Raw genomic sequence first — 26,214 nt, forward strand, 5'->3', positions numbered from 1 at the left:
GACACATGTGGTCAGCATAGCTGCTGTGTCATTTGTAGCCTACTAGAATAGATTGCTTGATGTTCAGCACTTTTTTTTGTGATGGAAGAATACTTTGATGTGCTAACTTGCAGCACTGCAATGTCAGTTTTATTTTTCATTATCTGAAGCAGAGGAATTTCAGTGCTGTATTGCTCAGAAAAGAGCAACTCTGATGTGCTAACTTGCAGCACTTAATTTATTTGATTTTATTTGTATTTATTTTTCCACTTATTTTACAAAAGAATACAACAGTATGTAAATGGTTGCATCTGTTTAACGTTTGTTAAACAATAAATGACTTTATAAAGTCACTTTCTTTGTTATATCAGTCTTTTGGTCTGCCACAATAAGTTGAGGGCTTTCCTCAGCTATTTTTAGGTGAGATTAAAAAAGAGATTAATTAGATCAATTAATTAAAAATCATAATTAATTAATCTCTATTTTTTTTTAATCTCTTGACAGCACTAAGTATAATACTGTAAGAGCAACAGGCTGGACTCTGCTTCTGCTCCTGTGCAGAGCTGATTATTAACTAGAAAAATTTGCATTTCCTGCGAAAATGCTGTGTGGATGCCTTAACGCTGAAAATGTCTGCAGAAAAAAGCTGAAAAAGTTGGAAAAAAATGTTGCCCTGAGCAGGATTCGAACCTGGCCCTTCTTGTCTCAAAGCAGCTACTCATCTCACTCTGCCAAACTGATTCTCACAAAGAAGAGGTGGAGAGACTGACAATTGTGCTGAAATGAGCAGAAGCGGCTGAGAATTGTGCTGATAAGAGGTGAAAAGGCTCAAAACTTTGCAGAAAAGAGGTGAATCAGCAGAATTTCTGCTGAAAAGAGTTGAATGAGCAGAATTCTGCTGAAAAGAGGTTTTTGCTGAAAGAGCTGGAATTTGTGTTGAAAATGGGTGAAGAAGCTAAAAATTGAAAAGAGTTAAAGTTCAACTGTGAACTGAAAATATTGTTGCCACAAGCGGGATTTGAACCCGGGCCTCCCACTCCGAGAACGGCTGCTCATCTCACTGAGCTAAAACACAGCTCAACCCGGCATGCAAAATCAGTGACCACATTGATTTCAATGGTCAAAAGTCATAACACACATTAAAAAATTCTGCTATTTCTGCTAAAGTTTAAACATAGTATTTCTGCTAAAACTTAGTATTTATACTAAATAATATTTTTTTCCTACCAAATCATAGCATTTGTGCTGAAACACAGAAAATTCTGCCAAATCATAGTATTTGAGCCAAATCATACAATTTGTGCTAAAACATTATTTATGATTTAGCAGAAACACTGGGATTGGTAGAAATACTATGATTTACATGAAATACTTTGACTTAGCAGAAGTACTACAATCTAGCAAAAAAGTACTACAGCATAGCAGAAATTCTATCATTGAGCAGAATTACTAGGATTTAGAAGAAATACTAAGATTTAGCACAAATACTATGTTTTAGCACAAACACTGATGTGGCTCAAGAACCTTTATCGTGCAGTTATACTATGCTTTGGCACAAATACTATGATTTGGAAGAAATATTATGTTTTGGCTCAAATACTATGATTTACCAGTAATACTATGTTTTGGTACAAATACTATAATTGAGTACAAGTACTATAAGATTACAGAAATACTATGATTTAGCAGAAATGCAATGTTTTTGCAGAAACACTGTAATTTCACTTAAATAGTATGAAATACCAGTAATACTATGATTTGGCAGAAATACTACTTTTTAGCACAAATACTATTGTACAGAATGGTGTACGTCAGTTTAATGCTGGGTGGTGCTGCAATAGTAACTATCCTCGGTCAGAAGGAGAGGCTGACATCCAGGGATTAGATTACCACAGGTGGAGTTTATTGGCGGTCAGATGGATGGTACAGGGAGGTATGGCATACAGTAGGAGGATGTGGAGAGGTGATATGGTGTGGTTTCTATGATTACAGTTTTTCTCGATTGCTTAAACACTATAACCAGGCCTCTAAACTAAAATTCCAAAACCGTAACGCTATTGTTCAAAAAGCTCACCCATTTCCCTGAACTATAAACACTATTCCCTGCTTTGACACATGACTCAAATTTGGTGAACTGTTACTGCAAAACTCTACACACAAATCCCTACATTTTACAGTGCTTACACCACACTGTAAACCCGAACAAGTTGACTGAACTTAAAACTTTTGTGGAAACTGATTACCTCAAAAGATTTAAGTACAAAAACTCATATCTTCTAAGTATGGGGTACTCAAAATTTGTATTTGTTGTTAACCTAAAAAATTTAAATTATATTTTATATTTTATTAATTGAGCTTTACTCAAAGACTGTATACTTTAATTTCAATATTTTTGTGTTTCTTGTAGTTTATTATTTTGATGCAACACAATGCAATTATATTACAACCTAAACTCAAATGATCTGATTATTAATTAAAAGATATTTATGTTGTGAGTGTAGACTACTAAAAAAAAAAAAAGTACGGAAATTCAGTTACTTTACATTTTGTTTATTTAACATTTTTTCATGAAAATTTAAAAACATCACAAATGTTTTTATAAAACAACTAACATGGACATCGGCACCATAAAGTGAGCATTATAAATTCTGTGTAGAACATTTATCTTTTTATAAACTCACAAAGGACGACATCAGTCCTAATTGCATCTTTCTCAAAATACACAAAAATGCAAAACAAAAAGTCAAATACTAATCACTTTTTTTTTAAATAGAAATGAAAAACAATTTTTTAAAATGGGTACAAAGACGATCAGCTTCCAAATAACCAGATAAGGCAGTCAAGTATAGGAAAATTAGGTAAACTGATGGAGTTAAATCCACCCAAAGCCTGTAGTAAACTTAAAGTGCTTAAAGTGCTTCAAACAAAGTGCTCAGTAACAGAGTGCGTGTCCTAACAAACATTGCCTTATATTCCTTAAGAGCATGTAGGCAGGGGTTTCAGGGGTTTGCCGTCATCAAGCCCCATGAAGATATTTTGGACTAAGGCAAATGTGTGAACCAGCTTCCTGGGGTAGTCTAAATGCAGAGCATAGATCAAGCCAAACAATAAAGCAAATGCATTTGCAAATCTGGGAATATCACGCATCACCTAGTCGCCTTTCACCAAAACAGCCATGCTTGAGGAAGTAAAATGGACTGGACTGGGAAGCGCCGTCGGTAACCACTGGGAGAAGGGCAACTGGAGTGTCAATGAGGGTCGACTCATCCAATGCGTCCGCCTGGTAAATGGCCTGTATTTGTATAGCGCTTTACACATTCAGTCATCCAGACATTCACACACATTCACACACTGGTGATGGCAGCTACATTGTAGCCACAGCCACCCTGGGGCGCACTGACAGAGGCGAGGCTGCCGGACACTGGCACCAGCAGGCCCTCTGACCACCACCAGTAGGCAACGGGTGAAGTGTCTTGCCCAAGGACACAACGACCAAGACTGTCGGAGCCAGGGCTCGAACCGGCAACCTTCTGATTACAAGGCGAACTCCCAACTCTTGAGCCACGATCGCCCCAATTAAATAAGTAAGGTTGGTTTGAGAGAATGTGACAAGCATGACCTGTAATCTAGCAAAACATTCAGCAGTGTAGTGGGTTACTTTGTAACGAGTTAGGGTACTCTACTTTTTTTGAAAAATGTACATTAACGTGTTAGCTTCTTGCATTACATAATTTGTATTTTTATTATTTTTCTAAAAAAAAAAAGTAATTTTTTATTTCATGACTTTATCTCAAAAAGAAACTAAATCTTGACTTCAGCCTGGTTTTTGGGCCACCTGCAGCATAGCCATAGTGCTGTGATACGCCTGTGCCCTGCTCCTGACCTGTGTGTGTGTGGGTTTTCTACAGAGAGGGTATTTTGTTTGTACAATTTGGTAGCTGCTAGGGTATTAAATTGTATTTAAAAAAATCCATAGCATTTTATCTTACTGGCAGAATTTAAGTAATGCAAAAATACACTTACATTACATGTCTAAAAGAATTCTGGGTCCTCCTCCCGCAGGTATACAGGAAGGGCACGAAGTACTGCAGTGCGTTTCACGTTGATATCAGGCGCCTCCTAAAAAGGGAAAAGAAAAGTTCATTTAACGCAAAGTTTTCAGGTGTCATTCTTTGGGGAGAATACATGTTTATGAAACTGCATGACATCAGACTCTACTAAATTTTGGAGACTTTTCTTTTAAGATACAACCTTTCTGTCTCTTGTGACAGAGAGTATGTTTCTTAATCATTTGACAAAAACCCTACACAGTATTTTAATATAGTGTTCTCCAGATCAGAGCTGTGATCTATATAGAACATGGGGTTCAAAGCAAGGAAAAATTGTGTGTTTATCAGTGAAACTTTTAATTTGTGTTAATTTTATCATTATCAATATATGAAATCTTCACCTTAAGGGACTTAATGAATGGTTTCTTCAATAGATCTTTCAACTCACCTGTGTTTACTGTCTCCACCTGAAATTAATTGCAGTCTGAATTTTTTTTTCTTCTGTCTTTTTGTCTTTGGCCTTCAGCCTTGGAAGAAAAAATAAAAATATTGAAAACCTTATCAGCACACTAAATATACAACACCTTGCTATATTTCAATTGTTTTAGATAGAAGTTGCCACTGCTAGCTAAGTCACTTTTGAATGATGCTAATGAGAAGAAAAAAAAAAAACCTGCCGAACAATGAGGCTGCTGTCGTAAAAACGCCAACTTTCTTGCGTTGGCAAGGGGTCGTTAAAATATCACTAAGACCCTTTCTTTATGTGTGATTCTTCGTAAAACTGTGTTTTAATCGGTTAAAACTGTAAAACTGACGACATAATCTATGTTTGAAAAAGAGCGCGAACAACCGCGAACAACTATTCACCACCTGGGTCTGTGCTTTTTAACACAACAGCGCATTCGAAAACAAGTTATTGGCTGCAACATATTAATATACTTGCTTTTTTACGGAAAAAATAAACATAACGAAGGTTCCGTTTTACTTACAAGTTTCTCCAAATGTGTTCTCCAGTCGCTCGAGAAGGGCAGCCATATTGAACAGAATTTTCTGTCAACGTCGTTCAGGTTAGAGAGAAGACGTCATGACGTCATGACGTCCACATGCGGAGCTCGGAAAAAAACATTTACTCAAAAATCATAATTAAGAAAGCAGTATTTACTCTTAACTTCTAAGCCATGTACAATTATAACTGTTTGAATCGTTAACCGAACAGAAAAGTTTTAAGTTGTTTCAACTTTGTGAGGAATTTTAATTGTTATATCCACAAACTTTATAAGTCAGGTAGACTGTTGGGGTTTACAGTGCATGTAGTCATTTAGAAAGCACTAGCATGCAATAATGTTAACTTAAGTCAGCATAGCTTGAGCTCAATTAGCACACAATTAACCAGGTGGAAACACTAGGAGTCAAAATTTAGCACACACCAATCAGAACCTGCGATGGATAGATAAAAGGGCCAAAGTCAGCTCATTCAGGTTTGAAACAATGGATCCAAAGAGATGCAAAGGAAGAGGACGTGGTGGAGAAAGAGGACATGGTGAAAGAGGAGGACGTGGTGGAAGAGGAGGAGGAGGTGGTCTAGGACAACAGGAAGGTGGTGGAGGAGGAGGGAGAGGAGGAGGAGGACGTGGTGAAGGAGGTGGAGGTGGAGAACGACGGCGACAAGGAAGGGGAAGAGCAAGGGCAAGAAGACAGTCAGTCTCGGATGAAATTCGAGCCACTTTAGTTGACCATGTCCTTGTCCATGGGATGACTATGAGGGAGGCTGGGCAACGAGTACAACCAAATTTGAGTCGCTTCATTGTTGCCTCCATCATCAGAACCTTCAGGGAGGAAAACAGGTAGGTGTACTTGCAGTAAGACTGCTTTGTACAGTAACGTTTAAGTTACTGATGTTGGGTTTAGATTTTATTATTGTCATTTGTATTAGGAAACATTTAACCATATATGCTTAGAGGTGTATAATCAATTGTGTAGTGATAAGTTGTGTGATCTATAACAGGCTACAGAGGCTTGGTGTGTATTCCACACTGGAATGCACACCTGCATCTTGGGGGCATGGGAAAAGTTCGCATCTTGTCTTATTGTTTTATGGTAGGATTAACGTAGCTACGTCTGTTCTAGTCTGAGTGCTTTTCTGTTTAGATGAACTGCTGGACTTCCTTACCGGGGGGGTCTAGTCTACCCTCTTCCTGACCAAGGATGTTTGATGCTTTCATGTTATATGACCCTTTTGAACACACACACACACACACACACACACACACACACACACACACACACACACAGTATTCTTTGTTCACATGTATACCTATGTGAGATGCTATATGTTAATGACCCTATGCATATTCATGTAACCACAATAAAAGGAGTGCTGTGGGGAAACCTGGCTGAGAGTCTGATGGTGGTCAAGTGGTGGAACGACGCTTGGCTCCAGCCAGGTCTCCCTCATGCATGAGTAACCAGAGAACTTTGGTGCCTTGAGTCTTGTTTTTTGCTGTGTAGCAGATTGTCCTTAACGTTCCAGCGAATAGGTTTATGCTACAAACCTATCATTAATTGGTCCTTCGAGAGCCGGATTCCTGGAATCGACGTTCACCGAGGGGAAAAGAGACACACCGAAAGACTGACGTCAGCCAGGACTTATAGAGGTCCTGCAACAAAGTCCCGAGGCGTGAGAATTTGTCATCGGGCCGGTGGATTAGCCGTCTGTTTTTCTCCTTGATGGATGGCGATTGACGGGATTCGGGACTGATGCTACACGCAATGAGCAACACCAAGTAAGTTTACAGAGGCTGACTATATAACCGTGTCGTTGTGCAGTCTCCGCCATTTTGTTAGGCGTTGAGAAGTTCGTTACTTAATAAGTGATAATAATAAGTAGTTATAATAATAAGTGAGTTTTTCGCTGCTTTGTGGAGCGATAACTGGGTTCCTCGCTGCTTTGTGGAGCGAGAGGTTCCTCGCTGAGTGTGAGTGTGTGCGGAGCAGAACGCGTGGTGTGTGACATCAGCAGTTGTTGTTGTTATTATGGGTTCCCAAGCAACCAAGAGTGTGTCAGAGGGTGATGAGAAGTTTATGATGAAATTCGCTCCCGGTAGCGCAAAGTATTTAGGACATTGGCGCAAGAAATATGATTTTGAAGGTAAATTGGTTGTAGGACAATGTCAAATGTTAGTAGATCAGTTGACAGTAAAGGCAGCTTGTGCGAAAGGAAAATTGAAACAGGAGAAGGAGTTACAACTGGCGTCCGCTAAATTGTGGTTGGAGCAGGCGCTGAAAAGACAGGAGGCAGTGAATGCGAAGAGAGCAGCTTTGCAGGCATTAGCTGTGAAACCTGAAGATGAGACGGTGCGGTCTACTTCAGTGGTGCTGACGTTAAAGGACCAACAGCGTAGAGCAGCATTAGAGAGAGAGAGAGAGAGAGAGGTCAGAGAGGAGGAAGAAAAGCGGGAGCAGGAGAAGAGAGAGAGAGAGGAGGAGGACAGAGTACGGCTGGAGTTTGGGGATGCCGCAGCAGAATATTTAAGTCCTTATAACACTAGATCCAAATCTAAAAGCCATGAGGCGAGTGCAGCTGGTATGCCTGTCTACTCTTTTCATGATACCTTTCCCATGGTGGAGGTTGCAAATCCCCACTTTGGTGTTGGAGATGACCAAAGCCGTGTTATTTGTGTTTACAGGCCATGGACTGAATCTGAATGTGCAGAGGCATGTAAAGATTTAGGAAACCCGTTGACTAATGTTGATGAATTTATCGCCCGACACAAGCAACTCTGCTCCTCGTATCGTTTAAACGGTCAGGAAACAGAAGCCACCTTTAGGAAGTGTCTCACTTATAACTGGGCTCGGGTGCGAGGCACCTACACAGTGAGGGATGGTGATACAGTCCTAGCCTATGGCCATGCAAATTTAAGAGGCCAAGTTGATGGGGTTTATGAGCGTCTTAGAAATACTTTTAAAGCTTCTGTAGATTACAACAAAATTGCCCAATGCATTCAGAAGGAAGGAGAGGATGTTCATGAGTTCAGGGCAAGATTAGAGGAAGTTTTCAAAGAACATAGTGGCCTTGAAGAGAGTGCAGAGAAGGCCAGTCCATATCAGCAGCAGTTAAAACATGCTTTGATGAATGGCTTTCATTCACCCATTGCTGATTTCATCAGAAAACAAAATGTTAGTCATAACACTGACGGGTCCGTTGAATGCATGAACTGGGCCCGCCACGCACAGGAAGTCATTAAAAATAAAAAAAAGAAGTCCCAAAGTTCTGAGGCCGCTGCTTTTTTAGCAGGTGAAATTTTGTTTCAGGGACAGGCTGGAAGAGAGCAAAACAGAGGCAGGAATAGGAGAAATAGAGACTCATGGCAATTTGGGAGGAACCGTGGGAAAAGAGATGATAGATGCTATGCATGTGGGGAAATGGGCCATCACGCAAGGGAGTGTCCTGATCGCATGCCTGAAGAGTATAAACGCCCTGATCCAAGAAACCCTTATTACAATAAATGACTAGCACCTGTTGACACTGCTAACACACATACATGTACAAATGATCCCTTACTTTGCCAGAATTTACAACAGCCTGTGTTTCAGACTCTAGATTTGACTGAAGTACTGTTAAATCTGTCAGGGAAAGAAGTAAAACCAGTTCGCACGTTAACTGTGCAAGGCAAAACTGTTCAATTTCTGTGTGATTCAGGTGCAGATAAAACTGTTTTAAAAGATCATGTGTCAGGAGTTGACCCTTCAAATGGCACAATTTATGTGAAGTCTGCAAATGGTCAGTTAAATCAGCATAGAATCTCTAAACCAGTGTGGATTAGAGATCCTACCACAGGACAGGCAGTTCAGAGTTCAGTTGTAATATGCCCAACTTGTCCGGTGAACCTCTTGGGAAGAGATATGATGATGAAACTTGGAATTTCAATAATTCCAACATCCATTGGGATGATAGCTGCAGGAAAAGGTGAAACTGCTGAGACAATGGTTCATCAGGACAGTGGGGATTTGCATTATTACTGGACACTTGACCTGTCGGCCTCCAGACCTGATCAAATAAACTGTAAACTGTTAGCTGCAGCTGAGGAAATGTTGACAACTAGCCATGACATACAGCCACCAGATGATTTGCATGTCACACTGAGATTTAAGACCATGCCTGGGCCTGATGAGGCCTACACAGATAAAGTGCTGAAATTAGGGCCACAGAGAATCACCATAAAAGCAATATATACTGATGGTGAAACCATGGCTGGATGTAGTGTGATCCTTTCTGAAGCTGCACAACAACTTTTTACAGGGCAAACACCACATATTTCACTGACAAAGAGTGGCACAGCTGAGTGGACAGACTTAGCATCTGTGGTGAGACAGGGGGAGAGTGTTGGAATGTGGCAGCAAGCTGGAGGGGGTTGGGAGACAGACATGCAGCACAGCATCTTTCGTAAAAAGCTGGGATGGGTGACACATACTACACCACAAACACATTTAAAGGGGAGTGAGAATGACACAGCAGAATGATATGTTGTAGATGTCAAAGATCACCCGGAGCTTAAACAGGTCCCAGAGAAGCTCTGGTCTACTGGGAAGACTGATGTGGGGTTAATAACAACAGCGAGTCCAGTAGTAATAAAACCCAAAACGTCTTTTAGGCCAAGAGTGAAACAATATCCTTTAAAGCCTGATGCAGTAGAAGGCATTAAACCAGTAATAGAGGATATGATTAAGGCAGGGATACTAGTTGAAGCTCCACAAGCAGTATGTAACACACCCATCTTCCCAGTTAGAAAGGCTGATTCACAGTCGTGGCGCATGATTCAAGATTTAAGAGCTGTAAATCAGGCAGTGGAGAGCATCGCTCCATGCGTCCCCGACCCCCACACCTTGTTAAATCAGCTTAAGCCAGACATGACACACTTCACAGTGGTAGATTTAAGTAATGCTTTCTTTTCCATACCAGTACATGAGAATTCACAAGGCTGGTTTGGTTTCACGTATCAAGGCAAAAAATACACATACACCAGACTGCCGCAAGGTTTTTGTGATAGTCCTACAATTTTCACACAGAATATTACAAATTGTCTGTCTGATTTTGTGATTCCATCACATTCACAGATGTTGGTATATGTCGATGACATTTTAATTGCATCCAATTCAGAGAAGAACTGCAAAGACATATCATTGGCATTGCTGACTCACTTAGCTGAGACAGGTAACAAGGCCTCACTTTCAAAGCTACAGTGGGTAAAGACAGAAGTGAAATTTTTAGGACATCTGCTTAGTGCAGCAGGGAAAAGCATACATCCAGAGAGGAAAACAGCTATCTTGGCAGCGCCTAGGCCAGTGACAAAGAAACACATGATGCAATTCCTAGGGTTGCTAAATTTCTGTCGATCGTGGATGCCCCATTACTCTGAAATTGCGCAGCCATTATTAGATATGATGTACAGTAAGCCTTTGGCTATGTCAGAAAGTTTAAGTTGGACCCCTGAGGGGGAGCAAGCTTTGTGCACGCTGAAACAGATGCTGACAGGAGCATCGGTTCTAGGGCTTCCAGATTATAACAAGCCTTTTGTTCAAACTGTTGACTGTAAAGGGCATTTTATGACATCCATGTTAGCACAAAAATGTGGAGGTGGAATGAAGCCAGTAGCTTATTATTCTAAGAGGCTGGATCCTGTGGCTTGTGCCCTACCTCACTGTGTGCGATCTGTGTGTGCAGCCGCTGAAGCCGTAAAGTGTTCTGGTGAAATTGTTTTGTTTCACCCTTTGACCCTGCTGGTTCCACATGAGGTTGATGTTTTATTGCTGCAGACTAAAATGACATTCTTGTCACCTGCCAGACACTTGTCTTTAATGTCACTGTTGCTCTCCCAGCCACACATAACTATTAAGCGGTGTACAACTTTGAATCCCTCTACATTGTTGCCCACGGAGGAGGAGGGTACACCACATGTGTGTAGTGAGCATGTGGAAACACAGTGTAAACCTAGAAGTGATTTAACGGACATACCACTCACTGAGGGCAAGATTTGGTTTGTTGATGGTTCCAGTTTTAAAACAGCAGAGGGAAAGACTAAAACAGGCTTTGCTGTTGTGGATGATGTGCAGGTCATTCGTGCTGGGCAGTTATCACATTCCATGTCTGCCCAAGCAGCTGAGATAGTGGCTCTGACGGAAGCCTGCAAAGCAGCTGAAGGGCAGGCAGTGACTATATATACAGACAGTATGCATATGCTACACTTCATTTCTTTGCCGCTCAGTGGTCAAGACGAAGCATGACAACTTCAACAGGGAAACCTGTGGAGCATGCGACATTGTTGCAGGCCCTGTTGAAAGCAGTCTTGCTGCCTAGTAAAGTTGCAGTTTACAAATGTGCAGCACACACACGTGGCACTGACCCCATTGTACTGGGCAACGCCTTTGCAGACAAAATTGCAAAGGAAGCGGCCCTTGGAACACATGGGGTTCATATTCTGGGGGCACAGGAGCAAAATATGCCCATCACACATGATGTGTTAGCAGACATGCAGTCACACTCACCTCCAGCTGAGAAACAGCTGTGGCTCACTAAAGGAGCAAGCCTGCGAGGTGATGTCTACTTTCTTTGTGATAAACCTATATTGCCTAAGAACCTATATAGGACTGCTGCAATTTTGAGTCATGGACTCTGCCACATTTCGACAGCTGGAATGGTAGCAGCAGTTGAACAGCAGTTTTTCACATTGGGATTCAATGCTTATTCAAAACATTTTTGTAAAGCATGTTTAATATGTTGTAAACATAATGCTCAGGGGAACCTCAGACCTAAAAGAGGAAGGTTTCCCAGACCCAGCTACCCATTTGAAGTAATCCATATGGATTTCATTGAGTTGTCTAACTGTAACACCTACAGGTACTGCCTGGTAATTGTGTGCCCGTTCTCAAAGTGGGTAGAAGTTGTCCCCACTAAGAAAGCAGATGCTATTTCAGTGGCTAAAGTAATATGCAAAAACGTGATCCCAGAGCATGGGATCCCCCAGACTATTTACAGTGACAATGGTCCTCATTTTGTGAATGAAGTAATTGAGAAAATGTCACAACATCTGGGGATAACGCTGAAAACGCACTGCTCATATCACCCACAGAGTGCGGGGCTGGTTGAAAGGACTAATGGCACAGTAAAGCTGAGACTCAGGAAAACAATGGAGGAAACAGGCAGAACATGGGTAGACTGCATTGAGCTAGTGAAAATGTATATGAGAATCACACCAACTGATAATGGCCTAACGCCTTTTGAAATAATATATGGCAGGCCATTTAGAGTCCCAGTGTTCTGTAATGATAATGATAAAGCAGAAGAAGAAAACACACTAGCAGACTGGATGATTAAAATGCTGAAAAGCAAAGAAGTCATGAGTGCAAATAATCTGCCAGATGATTCTGTTTCTGTACAGGAAGAACGTCTGAAGCCAGGGGACTGGGTGCTGATAAAGGTCATAAAGAGGAAGTGCTGGTCAAAGCCACGGTGGGACGGACCATACCAGGCTCTGCTGACAACACCAACAGCTGTGAAAATTGCAGAACGACCCACCTGGGTACACCAAAGCCACTGCAAGAAGGTGACACACATCCAGGCCAGCTCGGAGTAAGTGGCAGGAAGACCGGGTACAAAGGGGGGGGAAAGCCTCCAGGGCCCCTCGTCTCAATCCGGTGAAGAAACCAACTGAGCCACAGGTACTCATCAGAATGGCTGGTAAAGTGTTGTCTACCCTGCTGGGTGTAATGGCTTTGATGTCATCATGGTCAGCTGTGGAGACCCTGTATGTCCAAGGAAACCACACCCAATACCCTCATGGCTATTCTACAAACTTTTGGTGGCAGTTTATGAATACAACTGCTCACTTGAACAATAGGACGGACTGCTATGTGTGTGCTCATATGCCGTTATCCGCATATACATCTGGACTGTGGCCGTACAGCATACCAGAGGACAGGAGTTGGTGTCTGTTGGGCTTAGCAACTCATCCTGGCAACAGAGTCCTCTGGTCCCAGGCCAATTACAGTACACCTCTGAACATCACCTGGAGTAAGTCGCCACTTCTAAACATGAATTGTTCTGAGCAAACTGACTTATTGGCCTGGCCTCAAGTGTCAGACCCACTGCCAGACATAATATTGCTGAACAAGCTGAATACAGCCCAATTGCCGTTGTGTGTGATGAACAATGGATCACTGTCAGTGGGGGAGTTGCCGCTTCGCTTATGTGGATACATATACACCTACTGCCCTCCAGAGGATGAGAGCAGGTGTATGAAATGCTTGACCAATGCAAAGTGCGCTGAGAACTTGACATTAAGGAGGACTGAATGCAAGTCCAACCGGGCTTACAGGATACCAGTAAAGGCAAAGAGTCAGAAGTGGACAGGATGTTCAAGGACGGTGCCGAGCAGCAAAGGAACAAGAGTTTTGGCTGATTGGTATTTCCTGTGTGGACATAAAGCCTATCTATCACTCCCTGAAGGATGGGGAGGATTGTGTGCCGTGGTGAAGTTATCAGATCATGTCTTCTTCATGGACAGAGTTGAACATCACCCTAGCAACCGACGGAAGCGTGAGGTGAATATAGCCTCACCTAACTCTTTTGGAGTGACAGTAGACACTGGAGTGCCACGAGAATTTCGCATTTGGAGTGGAGGAGCTAAATTCTTACAAAGTCTGATCCCAAACATCGGAGTTGCAGAGGTGCGGGATCATGTGGAGATCAACCGGTATGCCTTACTGCGACACATTAATCTCACTAAGACTCTGGGAACAGTCTTAGCGGAGGAGCAACAGGCCATCAGAACGATGGTACTGCAGAACAGGCTGACCCTAGACTTGATAACAGCATCACAAGGAGGAGTGTGTAAGCTGATTGGAGAGACGTGTTGTACGTTTATCCCGGATGGATATACGACTGGAGGAGACATCTATGAGGCACTGCAGAACTTAACTGCTCTGCAGAAATATGTGGCAGACCACACATCAGGAGGAGACGCGTCACAAGGCTAGATAGCCTGGTTGACATCTGGACCATGGTGGAATATGTTCTTACGGTTTTTGACTCCCATTCTTACATTATTGGCATTGCTTTGCTTGTTTACAGGTTGCATTTTGCCATGTGTAAGATCGATGGTGAATAGAATGATTGCTAACACCTTTACCAATTACATACTGTTGCAGCAGAGTGACATGGATACTAAGGCTGATATGTGTGTATGAAATGAAGCCTGCACTGAAAATGTTGACAAGTGCTGTAGAGCTGAAGATATATATACGCCGTATAGCCTTAAAAAATGACAATACAGGGTGGTGATGTTGGGTTTAGATTTTATTATTGTCATTTGTATTAGGAAACATTTAACCATATATGCTTAGAGGTGTATAATCAATTGTGTAGTGATAAGTTGTGTGATCTTTAACAGGCTACAGAGGCTTGGTGTGTATTCCACACTGGAATGCACACCTGCATCTTGGGGGCATGGGAAAAGTTCTCATCTTGTCTTATTGTTTTATGGTAGGATTAACGTAGCTACGTCTGTTCTAGTCTGAGTGCTTTTCTGTTTAGATGTGTCACGATCCTGGGTCTTAGGACCCAGTGTTTTGAGTTTTAGTTCATTTTGATGTTTATAGTATGTTTAGCTCATTAGGCCTCCTATGTTGATTTGCTTATTAGTTCCCCCTTGTGTTTCAACCCATGTTAAGTCTCCCCTGCCCTTCATGTCTCTCTGTGCCCCCTCTGTTCTGTTTATGGTGTGTCTTTGCATGTTTGAGTTTCTTGTTTTCTGTCACCCTGCATTGTGCATTATGTTCTCATGGTTGGTCTTTTGTTACTCCCTCTAGTCTAGTCTCTTGTGTTCAAAGCTGAGTATTTCCCTCTGTGTATTTTGGTTCTTAGACCTCTGCCTTATGGTTTGTCTCTGTTTCTTAGTTGCTGTCTCCACTGTGTCTAGTTCGCGTCTCTGTGTGATACTTCCTGTTTTACTTTGAAGGTCCATGCCTCATGTGAGTGTTTCTAGTTTTGCGTCTCTGTCTCGTCCAGTCCTGATTTCTCCCAGCTGTGCCCTCCTTCTGTGTCTCATTCCCTCGTTATCCCTCTGTGTATTTAAGCCCTGTGTTTCTCTTTGTCAGTGTCGTAGTCTCCATCATAGCTGTGTGATTTTTCCCTGTGGCTCCTTGTGCTTTAGTTTTTCCAGTTTAGTTTATTTTGTATTGTTTTTCGTGTCCCACTCCACGCCAGCAATAAAGCTGTGTTTTTTGAGTTTACCTTTTGTCTCTGTGAGTTTGCGTTTGGGTCCTCTCCTGCCTGCCACACAGCCGAACCATGACAAGATGAACTGCTGGACTTCCTTACCGGGGGGGTCTAGTCTACCCTCTTCCTGACCAAGGATGTTTGATGCTTTCATGTTATATGACCCTTTTGACCCCACACACACACACGTGGTGGAACGACGCTTGGCTCCAGCCAGGTCTCCCTCATGCATGAGTAACCAGAGAACTTTGGTGCCTTGAGTCTTGTTTTTTGCTGTGTAGCAGATTGTCCTTAACGTTCCAGCGAATAGGTTTATGCTACAAACCTATCAACTGAACTTATGTGTCTTGAGTTTCAGTATGTTTCCATTATTTGCCTGTAAAATGAATGTGTGACAGTCACAGTAATGAGTGCTTCTATTTTTGTAGGACACAGAGACGAACACCTGGTGGAGGCAGGTTAAGGCTTTTGTCGGAGGAGCAAGAGAGGGAACTTGTAAACATGGTAATTGCAAATAATGTAATCCGCCTGCAAGAGATTCAAAGGAGAGTGATTGAGGATGATCATCTTTTTCGAGGCATAAATGCCATCAGCCTCTCCACAATTGACCGCATCCTCCGAAAGAATCAATTCCGGATGAAACAGGCATACCGAGTCCCTTTCGAACGAAACTCTGACAGAGTGAAAAACCAACGTGTGGAATATGTTCAGGTATGAGTTTTGATACTGTATAAAGTATTGTGTACCATCACAGCATGGCAGTTTATGCTGCCATTTCAGCACTCTTGAACTGTGGTTCAGGGTACCGATTGACTCTACTGTGTTATGTGTTTTGCAGAGAATCTTTGACATTGAAGGACGGCCTGTTCCCCATGAAATAATCTTTGTGGATGAGGCAGGTTTTAACCTGACCAAAAGAAGGAAAAGGGGGAGGAACATAATTGGCCATCGGGCTATTGTAAATGTCCCTGGTCAGCGTGGGGGGAATGTCACTATGTGCGCAGCCATCAGCCAACGAGGGGTACTCCACCGCCATGCCGTACTAGGACCCTATAACACTATGCTTCTCCTTGCTTTTCTTGATGGTTTAAGACAACATATGTTCCAGCTGGACTACAGGGAACCAGCACAGCCAGAGCAGCCTCACTACGTTGTTGTGTGGGATAACGTCAGCTTCCATCGCGCTGCTCTGGTTCGTGACTGGTTTACCAAAAACCCAAGGTTTTCTAATATCTTTCTGCCTGCATACTCTCCCTTTCTAAACCCGATAGAGGAGTTATTTTCGGCATGGCGGTGGAAAGTGTATGACCGAGAACCTTATGTCCGTGTTCACCTCCTTCAGGCCATGGAAGAGGCCTGCCTAGACATATCAGTAGATGCATGCCAGGGGTGGATCAGGCATGCAAGAGGATTTTACCCCCGCTGCCTGGCTGGGGCCAATATAGCCTGTGATGTGGATGAGATTCTCTGGCCTGACCCAGACCACAGACAAGATGCTGAGGTGGGATAATGTTTCTGGTGTGTGTTGTACTGTATAGTACATGAATGACAATGTGCCACTGTACATACATTGGTTGCGTCTTTTGTGTTTATCATGTGACAAGGGTTTTGAAGGGGAGAACCATAAGCAACCTATTTGTTTTGGAACTATTGTTTTGAATTAATTGTACCAGTGTGCAAAACTCTGTTGTAGTGTGTGTGTTTTTGAGGGCTTGTGTTTGATGTCTGAGGGCAAAGTTTGGTTTTTCAGCAGGAGTGAATAGTTTTGGGTGTAGAGCTTCATTTTGACCTGGAAATAGGATGTCTGGGAAATTGAGTGAGATGTTATGAATTTGTGTTTACTGTTGTGAGGATAGGAGGCGTAGTTTCAAGAAATGTGCTTTAGCAATCGAGAAAAACTGTAATATGCCTCTGCATCTCTGCACTAAACTTCCTGTTTCTCAGTCTGGCTGAGCACTTGGTTTGTGGGTCAAAGCTGGCCTTCTTTTATACAGGCCTTTATTATTAAAATACATAAAACAATATAATCAGAAAATAACCACTGAGAACATATATTTATTCTTTAACAGCATTTTTGAAAACACAGCTGTTTCTATGCGTTTGGGCCTTTTGTCCACACGTAAACGGTGTTTCCAATCACCCAAAACTGAGGACGTGTGGACGAGGAATACAGAGTTCGTCAAGCAACATCACAGGTACGTGGCTTTTTTAAAGTTTTTAAGTTTTTACTGTTTGTTATTGTTTACATGAGATGAATTGCAGAATGGCAGAGACAAAATACTGTTACTGTTAATCTTAATATCTTCAGTTTTTACATGCTTACATATAGACTACACATGGAGTTACTGTCCTTCCATTTTGAAAGGCAGAGGCGTCATGGTGTAATTATTTTACTTGCAGTTGTTTTCTCCTGTGTAATAATATTCAACATTGCTATCGATACCTTTTTTTTTCAAATGTGTCTGTGTGCAAAATGGGTTCAAAATCATAATATATAACTGTGGGGTCCTGTTTGTCCATAGTTTGGACCGGGGGAACAAATCGAGGCAGGATCAGCCTGATATTATCTGTATCCCACTATAACTTTACTGTATAAAGAGCTAACATCCCCAAAATATCAGGAGTAGTTAGTCATTACAAGAAGTGTTTGTGCACTAAAAATCTAGAATGTGGGATACTGTTTGTCCGTGATTTGGAGAGCCCATCGCGTGCTCCCAACAGGGAAAACTAATTCTGCAGGGAGACCTACCTTGGATCTTGTGCAGGTGAAGCCAAATGGAAGATATGCTTCACCATATTTTCTAGTCTTTGGCTTGGAAGAAAATTGGTTTGGAAACCAATGCTTCATGTACTGCTTTGCATTTGGGAGCCACGTCAAAAAAACCTGTCTATTATGCTAGCAGTGTCCAAGAGTTGTTTTTTTTACCCCCCCACCCCACACACACACACACAGGCTGACATCTGGGGCCAGAGCTAAGAGTGTTGTGGGCCAGCAGTGGACCACCTCTGGCAAACATAATCTGAGCCACCTGAGGGCCATCATTCTTTGCGGTATGTGGGCCAGATTACGTGTAGATGTGTAAGCACATTGTGTGGGCCAGATCTGGGCCATACCAGTTTTGCTATGTGGGTCAAACAGCTGGCCTTACCTTCCCAAACGGACCAAACTTCATGAGTGAAGGGACAGAGGTCTTACAAGAGTCGAAGATTCCCACTTGATCGTCGTCTGTCAACTTTGGCAAAAAATTAATGGGACTGATGTTGAAATTCGGCTCGAAGGATCAAACTGTTAGAAACATTCTCTTATAAAGTGAAACACACAGAGTAGTGAGCGCCAACACATTTATTTTACTTGCAAGGAAGCAAAAGCACACACTTTGAATGTCTATCCAATTGCTTGCCTGGGAAATCCCATGAATTTCATTTATACAGTTCTTTTAATGTTTCCCTTGGAACAGATATGCGTGTGTGACACTTTTACAGATACATGGTGTACTAGTACATGAATTGAATTGTACTGTGGATAAGAGATAGCAGAGGAGCCACAACAAGGCCTGAAAAGAGGACAGATTGAGAGAGAGATTCAACCTTTCAGCTTATCAAAAAGTGTGTCGTATAGCTTTAATAATTTTCCTATCAATGTGAAAAGGAGAAATCTGACTAAAGGCAGAAAAGTCACAGCTGAGCAGCTCCTGTCACAAAGGTGCTCACCGACCTGAGTCTCACATATGTAAAATGTTTTTTAGTGACTGCTCGGGGCTCTCCCTCCCTCACTGAGCTCCATTCCCTAATTACTATTCCAGGAACTTGCCAGCTCTGTTATATCACAAAAACACATTCACTGCTTGATTGATTGAACCATTAGACTCTGAAATGCTGAGTTTTTTTTCATACCGTTGTAAGCTTTATTTGTGCTCTATGATTTTAAAAAAAATGTATGCTAGAGGCATACATGCTAATTCTGTAAAAACGTTTTTGTGCATTAAATAAAATGGGAAGCGGAGTATCACACATCAATATTCAAGGTGCTCGTCTATCATCAGGTAGTTTTCCGTTGCTCATGCTTTGATCTAAGTACCCCTTGAATGTCGACTGTTGACGCTTTGATAAGATATAGCATGGTTCATGTGCAACTATTGAAAATAGATATGTATAATATCCAGACTATGGATAGTGGGAGAGAACTATAGTTTTCATTAATGATAAGATTCTTTATTTGCAGGCTTTTTATGAATAAGTACAGTGATCAGCTATATAAAATTTTCTACAGTTTTTGTGTGAGCGCACAAAGGTATTGTATTCCTGAGGTGTTCTAAGATGGCTTAGAACAGCGGTCCCCAACCCCCGGGCCTCGGTCCGTGAGTCGTTTGGTACCGGGCCGCGAGTGTTGAGGCTCAGGTGTGAAATGTATGGTTTGCAGGGTTTTTATCGGTTTCCAGCGTTATTTTGTTATCGTTTTTATCGTTAACTCGGTTTTCCTGAGTCTTTTCACGTGTGTTATGAATAAATCTTCTTTTTTCGGTACCGGTACTAGTTTTATTTTGTTGTATTTATCCACGACACCTTAAAGGCCGGTCCGTGAAAATATTGTCAGGCATAAACCGGTCCGTGGCACAAAAAAGGTTGGAGACCGCTGGCTTAGAATACCTCAGGACACTCCAATAAGAAATGGAGGATGTCATAAGGAAGATAGATCTCATAAGAAATGTTTTGTGCAATCACAACCCAGATCCGGAAAATAAATATATGACTATTGTTAGTCATGAGCATTTCTGCTTATCGCACACCTCTTGCCATTATCCAAACAGCTATGAATAAGTACCCAGTATTTATTTCACAATACTGCAAAACAACATCAAACACCTGAGTTTCTCAGTATCAGTTTTCTGAAGACAATTTTAGTCAAAGGCATTATTGACCACAGAAAGCAATACCATTCCTATTCTGGCAAGTAGAACTGATAACCTAAGCAAATTTAAACGTTTGAGGAAGTGAAATCAAGGAGCAACGATCTGAATGGTGTGACTGGTTAGGGCTGATGAGAAGAGAAGAAAAAAGGGGGAAAATAGAGCACAGGGAGACAATTAGTTATTATGTGGAAATTATTACTACAGATTTTTTTCCTAATTTATCTTATATGACGAGGACATAGATTTGTGAGCTGAATGACAAATATTAAATTAAATTTTGCATTTGTGTTAATGTAATCAGCATTAACCCAACACTTCAGAGCAATCAAAGTTTGCCTTTTTATATCAAATATTATGTACTTTGTTTAACAAGTGTGACGCTTGTTGAATGAACTACAGTGGGGCAAAAAAGTATTTAGTCAGCCACCGATTGTGCAAGTTCCCCCACTTAAAATGATGACAGAGGTCAGTAATTTGCACCAGAGGTACACTTCAACTGTGAGAGACAGAATGTGAAAAAAAAATCCATGAATTCACATGGTAGGATTTGTAAAGAATTTATTCGTAAATTAGGGTGGAAAATAAGTATTTGGTCACCTCAAACATGGAAAATCTCTGGCTCTCACAGACCTGTAACGTCTTCTGTAAGAAGCTTTTCTGTCCCCCACTCGTTACCTGTATGAATGGCACCTGTTTGAACTCATCATCTGTATAAAAGACACCTGTCCACAGCCTCAAACAGTCAGACTCCAAACGCCGCCATGGCCAAGACCAAAGAGCTTTCGAAGGACACCAGGAAAAGTATTGTAGACCTGCACCAGACTGGGAAGAGTGAATCTACAATAGGCAATCAGCTTGGTGTGAAAAAATCAACTGTGGGAGCAATCATCAGAAAATGGAAGACATACAAGACCACTGATAATCTCCCTCGATCTGGGGCTCCACGCAAGATCTCATCCCGTGGGGTCAAAATGATCATGAGAACGGTGAGCAAAGATCCCAGAACCACACGGGGGGACCTGGTGAATGACCTGCAGAGAGCTGGGACCAAAGTAACAAAGGTCACCATCAGTAACACACTACAACGGCAGGGAATCAAATCCCGCAGTGCCAGACGTGTTCCGCTGTTGAAGCCAGTGCATGTCCAGGCCCGTCTGAAGTTTGCCAGAGAGCACATGGATGATACAGCAGAGGATTGGGAGAATGTCATGTGGTCAGATGAAACCAAAGTAGAACTTTTTGGTATAAACTCAACTCGTCGTGTTTGGAGGACGAAGAATACTGAGTTGCATCCCAAGAACACCATACCTACTGTGAAGCATGGGGGTGGAAACATCATGCTATGGGGCTGTTTTTCTGCCAAGGGGACAGGACGACTGATCCGTATTAAGGACAGAATGAATGGGGCCATGTATCGTGAGATTTTGAGCCAAAACCTCCTTCCATCAGTGAGAACTTTGAAGATGAAACGAGGCTGGGTCTTCCAACATGACAATGATCCAAAACACACCGGCCGGGCAACAAAGGAGTGGCTCCGTAAGAAGCATTTGAAAGTCCTGGAGTGGCCTAGCCAGTCTCCAGACTTCAACCCCATAGAAAATCTGTGGCGGGAGTTGAAAGTCCGTGTTGCTCGGCGACAGCCCCAAAACATCACTGCTCTCGAGAAGATCTGCTTGGAGGAATGGGCCAAAATACCAGCTACTGTGTGTGCAAACCTGGTAAAGACCTATAGTAAACGTTTGACCTCTGTTATTGCCAACAAAGGTTATGTTACAAAGTATTGAGTTGTATTTTTGTTATTGACCAAATACTTATTTTCCACCCTAATTTACGAATAAATTCTTTACAAATCCTACCATGTGGATTCATGGATTTTTTTTTTTTCACATTCTGTCTCTCACAGTTGAAGTGTACCTCTGGTGCAAATTACTGACCTCTGTCATCATTTTAGGTGGGGGAACTTGCACAATCGGTGGCTGACTAAATACTTTTTTGCCCCACTGTAACTGCATGGTCACAACATCATGGCCCTCCAGGCAGACGTATTTGCTTGCTCTGCTATCAGTTTTGATTGGCAAGCCTCAGTCCACCAGGATCAGCAACAGGACTTCAGGCAGCATTATCACAAACACTGACGTCCCACAGGGTTGTATCCTCAGCCCAATCCTTTACACCCTGTTCACCCACAACTGTGTCACCTCCAACAAAGAGAACACCATACTGAAGTTCACGGATGACACTGCAGTGATTGGTCACATCACTGGAGGGGACAAAGCGGCTTATAGGAGAGATAGCCGGTCTGGTGTCATGGCGTGAGGACAACAACCTCACCCTCAACACTGATAAGGAGATGATAGTGGACATGAGGAAGAAAAAGAGGCCTCACCAGCAGCTGTTTATCCAGGGGCTTGAAGTGGAGAGGGTGAGCAGCTTTAGGTACCTGGGCATCTACATCTCTGAGGACCTCACCTGGACACTGAACACCACACAGCTGGTCAAGAAGGCTCAGCAGCTGCTGTATTTCCTGAGGAGGCTGAGGAAATTTGGTATGTCGGCCAAGATCCTCAGCAGCTTCTACAGCTGCAATGTGGAGAGCACACTGACCAGCTGCATCACTGCATGATACAGCAGCACTACCTCTGTGGACCGCAAACGCCTGCAGAGAGTGATAACACCTGTGGAGAAGATCATCAGGACCCCGCTGCCCTCTCTGCAGAGCAGCTACCATCACAGACTCTGGAGGAGAGCTGCCTCCATCCTCAAAGACCCCACACACCCACAGCATGGACTGTTCACACTTCTGCCCTCGGGATGAAGGTTTAGAAGTGTGAAATCCAGAACATCTCGACTCAACAACTCCTTCTTCCCCACTGCTGTCAGACTCCTAAACAGCTGTCCTATTCTAACAGTGATAATTTTTAACAGTAATAATTTTTGCATATCGCATCATCTTACATATTAAGCTCATAGCTCTTTTGCATACTGTGGAGTATACCAGGCCCAAGCACACACACACGCAGATCCGTATTGCCAAGGACCACATTTATTGATGTTTACACAGCAGACAATATGACGCACAGACTGACAGCTCTCGATCCCAGCTGATGTGTGTCTCTTTTCCCTTAGCGCTCTTCCACTCCTCTCCGCCTCACTATATAAAGGGAAGGAAAACCACCATCAGTCCAAAATCGCCTCCTCCCCTGCAGCCGCGCCCCGGACCACACCTCCGCCACACACCCCCACCGCCCGACTGAGGCCGGGAAGCCCACCGGCCGAACCTACTCCCCCCCCCCCCCCCCCGCGAGCGAGAGAGGAAATCGGCCACTGCCATCTGCGCCCCCGGCCTATGGACCACCTTGAACTTAAAAGGCTGCAAAGCCAGATACCACCGGGTGATCCGGGCGTTGGCATCCTTCATGCGGTGGAGCCACTGTAGCGGGGCGTGGTCCGAGCAGAGGGTGAATGAGCGCCTCAGGAGGTAATAGCGAAGGGAGTCGACCGCCCACCGGATAGCCAAGCACTCCTTCTCCACGGTGCTGTACCGTCTCTCGCGTTCCGCCAGCTTCCGGCTGATGTGAAGAACGGGACGGTCGGCCCCCCTCACCTGCTGGGACAAAACGGCCCCCAGCCCTCTGTTCGAGGCGTCAGTCTGCAGAACAAAAGGGAGGGAAAAGTCAGGAGTGTGAAGCAGCGGCTCCCCACAGAGAGCCTTTTTCACCTGCACAAACGCCGTCTGGCATGGCCCCGTCCACTGGACCAGATCTGGAGCACCCTTCCGGGTAAGATCGGTTAAGGGGCTGGTCAGCTGCGCAAACCCTGGCACGAACCGGCGATAGTAACCCGCCAGCCCCAGAAACCGTCTCACCTCCTTTTTAGTCTTGGGGCGCGGGCAGGATGCGATCGCTGCCGTCTTCTCCACCTGTGGACGCACCTGCCCGCCCCCCAAGTGGTACCCCAGATACTGCACCTCCCTCCGTCCAACCGCACACTTCTTCGGGTTGGCCGTGAGCCCCGCCTGCCTCAGGGACTCCAGGACCGCGGCCACCCGCTGCACGTGCTCCGCCCAGGTGTCGCTGTGGATGATCACGTCATCCAAGTAGGCAGCAGCATACGCAGCGTGCGGGCGCAGCACCCGGTCCATGAGGCGCTGGAAGGTGGCAGGGGCCACGAACAAGCCGAACGGAAGCGTAACGAATTGGTACAAACCGTACGGAGTGGAGAAGGCCGTTTTCTCCTTGGACTCGGCAGACAAGGGAATCTGCCAATAGCCCTTGGTTAAATCCAGGGTTGTGAAAAAACGGGCCTTGCCCAGCCGATCCAGGAGCTCGTCGACCCGGGGCATGGGATAAGCATCAAAACGTGACACTGCATTCACCCTGCGATAGTCGACACAGAACCGTATAGACCCATCCTTCTTCACCACCAGAACGATGGGGCTACACCATGCGCTGTGCGACTCTTCTATCACTCCCATCCTCAGCATATCAGCCAATTCCCTCTGCACGATTTGCTGTTTGTGCTCAGGAAGCCTGTAGGGCCGTGAACGCACCGTCACGCCAGGCTGCGTTACAAAATGATGCTCAATGAGAGACGTCCGGCCGGGCAGGGGGGAGAACACGTCAGCAAAACGCTGTTGTAACACGACAACGTCCGCTCTCTGGGCCTGTGTGAGATGGTCATCACAAGGGAGGGAGGCGGGGATGATGGAATTTGGCACCTCCGGCCCCAACTCATCTCTCTCCTTAACCAGGCTTACCAGAGAAGCGGTTTCAACCTCTCTCCACGCTTTAAGGAGATTGAGGTGATAAATCTGCGTGGCCCCTCCCCTGTCCGACCGAGCGACCTCATAGTCAACGTCCCCGACTCGCCGTGTGACCACAAAGGGTCCTTGCCACTTGGCGAGCAATTTCGAGCTGGAAGAAGGGAGTAATACAAGCACTTTGTCTCCCGGTGAAAATTGCCCGAGTCTAGCCCCTCGGTCATACAGGCGTTGCTGACGCTGCTGAGCCTGGAGCAAATTCTCCCGTGACAACCTCCCCAAAGTGTGGAGTTTAGCTCTCAGGTCCAACACGTACTGAATCTCATTCTTGGCGGGGCTCGGACCGTCCTCCCAGCTTTCTTTAATCAGGTCGAGCACCCCGCGTGGCCTCCTGCCGAACAGCAGTTCAAAGGGAGAAAATCCCGTGGAGGCCTGGGGCACCTCCCGCACTGCGAATAACAGAGGGTCTAGCCAGTGATCCCAATTGCGTTCATCCTCGTTAATGAACTTACGAATCATGGACTTTAAGGTCTTATTCAGCCGCTCCACCAACCCGTCCGTCTGAGGGTGGTAGACGTTGGTCCGAATAGATTTAATGCCCAGTAATTCGTACAGTTCCCGCAGTGTACGAGACATAAACGACGTGCCCTGGTCAGTCAGTATCTCTTTCGGGATTCCGACTCGGGAGATGACCTGAAACAGTGCCTGCGCCACACTCTTTGCAGAGATGGTGCGCAGCGGGACTGCTTCCGGGTACCGCGTTGCATAATCCACCAGGACTAACACAAAGCGGTAGCCGCGTGCACTCCGGTGAAACGGCCCGATGAGGTCCATGCCAATGCGTTCGAACGGGACCTCTATGAGTGGAAGCGGACGCAAAGGCGCTTTTGGTATGGCCGGCAGATTAACAAGTTGGCAGTCCGGGCAGGACGCGCACCAGCGGCGCACATCCGCTCGGATGCCCGGCCAATAAAATCGGGCCGTTATTCGCTCCAGAGTTTTTTCGTATCCCATATGCCCTGCCATAGGGTTATAATGAGCCGCCTGGAAAATTGTTTCCCGGCGGCCCTGCGGCACCAACAGCTGGGTGTGCATCACCTCCGTGCGAGCGTCACGACTCACACGGTATAACCTATCTTTCGACAAAATGAAGCGTGGGTAGGTCCGCACGGCTTCAGGGCGCACCACGTGACCATCAATCTCAATCACTTGGTCAAAGGCTGAGCGTAGGGTATCGTCACGAGA

General features: G+C 44.1%; 1 pseudogene; it reads left to right on the top strand.

Moving 5' to 3' along the window:
* Positions 1-12,670: 12,670 nt before the first annotated feature.
* LOC146618164 (uncharacterized) lies at positions 12,671-14,270 on the top strand (annotated as a pseudogene).
* The last annotated feature ends 11,944 nt before the right edge of the window (positions 14,271-26,214 follow it).

This window comes from Diplotaxodon limnothrissa, linkage group LG14 (genome assembly GCF_057381915.1).
Source record: "Diplotaxodon limnothrissa isolate DT_005_m linkage group LG14, D_limnothrissa_male_GT1.1, whole genome shotgun sequence".
NCBI classification, from domain to species: Eukaryota; Metazoa; Chordata; class Actinopteri; order Cichliformes; family Cichlidae; genus Diplotaxodon; species Diplotaxodon limnothrissa.